This window comes from Rattus rattus, chromosome 7 (genome assembly GCF_011064425.1).
Source record: "Rattus rattus isolate New Zealand chromosome 7, Rrattus_CSIRO_v1, whole genome shotgun sequence".
In the NCBI taxonomy this organism is placed as follows: Eukaryota; Metazoa; Chordata; class Mammalia; order Rodentia; family Muridae; genus Rattus; species Rattus rattus.
The window spans coordinates 104,929,398-104,933,474 of NC_046160.1; positions in this window are offsets into that span (position 1 = coordinate 104,929,398).

A 4,077-nucleotide genomic window follows, 5' to 3' on the forward strand; every position below is an offset into this window, starting at 1 on the left:
TGATCACTTTCCTCATTTTCCAAGGTCATCTTTCTCTTTTAGAAACCTGCATTTTAAAAGTCAGAGGTCCTTGGAAATTATATAGCAAAGCATTGAGAGCTTGGATGGTAGAACAAAGAAATGCTGGGTGGTGGTGGTGTTAATCCTTTAATTCCAGCACTTGGGAGGCAGAGGCAGGTGGATCTCTGTGCATTCGAGGCCAGCCTGGTCCACATATAGAGCAAGTTCCAGGACAGTCAGGGCTACACAGAGAACTCCTGTCTTGAAAAACAAACAAATAGACAAGCAAACAAACAGAAAGAACAAAGTAGTCAAGGTGACACAACTCACCAGGACCAAGAGACAAAGCGCACGCAGATTTGTGACATGCTGCAGCTCCTTTATCAGCAAGAGACTGATTTCCTGACAGCAGCCCAGAAGGGAATAGAAATCAGTAAGGATCAGTAACCTGAGAGGGAAGGGAAGCAGCGTGATTAAATCCACAGAGGGAAGTGGGTCACTGCTAGTGGATGGTAAACCTCACACCAGAAAATGCAAAAATGGAGCCAGAACACTTTTGAGAGGCTCTCTAGGGAAACTGAGTCCCTAGAAGATACCCCCCTTCCCCTGGGCCCATCTCTGAATTATCTACAACTGGAGGTAATTCCTGTGAGTTTCCCACACCAATTGCTTGCTACTAACCCTGTTACACATTGTTGTGGAAGGAACAACTTGGTAGATGTCAAAGGAGGACACTGCCGGCGGAGACCCATGGGAGAAGGTGCAAAGCCTCTTTGCTTCTTACGGCACTACACCTAAGAACTGGGTAGACCAGATGGCTCCTTGGGTTGACGTCAGGTTACATGTGTTCTCTGCAACTTCTATATTGTGCACAAAAAGACAGACTCATGATGGCACAATGGGAAAGTGCTGTTGATGCCAAGAGCCCCCCAGGATGCTTCTAGAAGTTACAGTTATATTCTTGTGAGGAGCACCTGACCTCAGACTTCATCTTTTCTCAGAAAAGTGGACTGGAAACAAGAAACAAAAAAACAAGAACAACTGGGAAACTTGTTTTTTAGAGCAAAGCACAGCAAAACCAAACCAAAACAACCCACGCACAAAAATTTTCAGGTGTGACACTCTGGTGCCCTCTAGAGCATATTTTGAAAACTACACCCAAGTTTTTCAGAGGGTAATTATAAAGTAATTGATTTCATTGTGATACTTTCATATACGTGTCTCATTGTACGTCATCCTCATTCATTCCCTTCCACATTGTCCCTGACTCCATGCTCCTTGACCCCCATCCCCACCCTGGGTCGTTTCATTCTTGTGTCCAGATAGCCTCATGGTTTTGTTTTCTTTACCTCAAGAGGAACTGATAGGTCCAGATTTAAAACAATGTGAGATACACAGTTGAAGACCTGAGCACACAAGAGCTTAGACTCTGAACTGTCACGTTCAATCATTTGACGTAGATGGCAACACGGTGTTATCATCTACGAGTTCCCACCTGAGGACTGCGCCATTGAGTGACAAAATCATTATGTTATTATTATTGGTGTTGTTATGATGGAGTTTAAGTTTTGTGCTAGGCTGCAATCATGGCTGCACATGGGTGCATGTGGCAATGGGGTGTAGGTTGGACTTGCCTGGTAGACATGTTCATGGTAGTTTAGCCTGACTTGCTATTTAGCTTAGATAGAGGCAACTCTGGGAGAGTAAGAGGAGTCTGTCTGCATTGTGGACTCTGCCATTCTTTCTACACAGCCACATCCGGCAGGACAAAGATGGCCGTGTAACGACTGTAGCCACAGAATCCTAAAGAGAAACTAGACATTTTTAAGTGATCGGTAGTTACTGAATACTCGATAGTTTTAATGGTATTTTACCACCTTGATAAGACTTTTGACTTAAGACTTTTGGGGTTAACTATATTCCAGGCAAGTTTCTCATCTTTGTGATAGTCAGATTTTTCTCAGTGAAGAAAGATGAGCATGGAAAGGCCCCGTGTCCCGTGTGAGTTAGTGTGAGTTAGTAGACACAGTGCGAAGCTGGCAACCCCTGGTGGCACTCACAGCGCCTTAGCTACACTGCCTTTCTTCTCCTGTCTGGTCCAGGCTTGGGGGCAGTAAGCACCCAGGCTGCATTGGATGGGACTGGCACAGCAGAGCTAAAGAGGGCAGAGGTAGTTTGGGTTTCTTTTCAGTGATGCTCTAAGTACTCCCTGCTTCCCCCTTCTTACTTTGGAAAGGGATTTGTTACTTCAGTGAGGCGAATTCAATGTGAAACTTTCTGTTCCTATTTCTCTCTCTTTTTAAGAGACCTACCCAAAATGGGCATTGGACCCCATTACAGATGGTTGTGAGCCACGTGGTTGCTGGAAATTGAACTTGGGACCTCTTGAAGAGCAGTCAGTGCTCTTAACTGCTGAGCCATCTCTCCAGCCCTCTCTGTTCCTATTTCTCGATCACAGCCTGTGTGTATGTATGTGAGCTTCCTGAGCAGTCCCTCCCTCCAGGGGATTCGGGGTACTTGTCCCTCTCCTAAGCCGGTTTCTCAGAAGGGATATCTCCATCCTTCTTGGGATTCGAGAGAGTCCAGGGAAGTCTCATATAAAGTGGCTAAGCCACGGGGCACCACTCAAACCATTAAATGTCCATTTGCATGTTCGAACTTTCCCCCAAGAACAGACTCTGGATATCAACCCCCCCTTTCCCACATTCTTGCTACTAGAAACTCCATCTGCTAATTCAAAAATGAAACAAATTACTTTGGATGTTGGGCGTCATGCCAAGCGCTGGACCCCTGCTGGCGAACGAGACAGACTGGTTCCTGTCTTGGGATTTACAAGCTGGGAGCGTGTAGCAGGCAAGTACTGTGACCAATGATAAGGAGAGCTATCAAAGAAACACACAGGGGCACATAGCAAATGGGCCTGACTTAATGTCGACCCAGTGGAGTCGAAGCAGAGACTTGGGGAGGAGCATGGGCCTGATCAGGGGGGCAGAGAGGCCTCATGGAGCTTTAGGAAAAGAGAAGCCAGGAGAACTGAAGCAGCCACAGTTGGCACTGAGTGTGCACACACGCAGGCCCTTATTGGCTCCACTAATCTTTTTCAATAGCCCAGATATGTCATAATGGATCCCGTGATCCAAAAAGCTATAGACAAACTGAGCAGATGACAGTTACATCAGAACCCCCCTCCCCTCCAAACTTGGTACCACGGAAACAGCGTGGGCATGAGAAGTTGCTGAAGACAGTTGAAGTCCCCGAGGATGGGCTGCTGTTTGATTCCTGGTGTTACCCTTGCCTTCCCACCCTGAAGAGCACAGGCTACTTGTAGAGAAGCTATCTAGGAGCGAGACGTTGCTGATTTCCATGCTAATTTCTGAAACGCAAGTGCGTAGCTTCTCCTGTGGCATTCTAAAGCAGCTCTACCTGAGCTCTTCGGACGTTCGCTTTGAGACTATTCTTCCTCCTCGCTGAGAGAGGTACTGGCCAGCTCCCAGATGTTTTGGGCAGGCTAGCCCAGGAGCCAAGCTTATGAGTGCAGGACAGACGGAGGTTGGTTATTCTGCCCTCGGGTAGAGATGTCAGCCATCGGGGAAAAGGTTCAGGTCCTGGTCACGAGGCTCCTGTTTAAGTCATTTCACCTTGTCCTAGACATGGTGGAGCAGAGACCTTTGACCCTCAAAACACTCCAAATGCCTGTCATGCTTATGGTCACAGCATGGTACCAGATACCTGTAAACAGTTTTAGCAGCACATGCTAAAAGTAGAACAGCCTGTCAGTATGGGCAGGTTGACACGGAAGGGGACGGATATTGCATTTTCTCTCATTACTCTTTCCTGTTCACCACAGGATGGTCCACATCTCCCTTACCACGCTGCATCGAGGGCATAGCACATCACAGCAGCTCACTCGGGTTTCAGAGCGAGGGACATCTTCATTTGCATTTGAGTTTTTATGACTCGCACCAGCTGAGCAATCTCCAGTTGCTCAGCTTTTCAGAAGTTTGCTTCTTCGGCAGTCAGGAGAAATTCGGGAATGGGAGTGACATCATGGAGAAATTACAGTCCAGTTCAGTAACG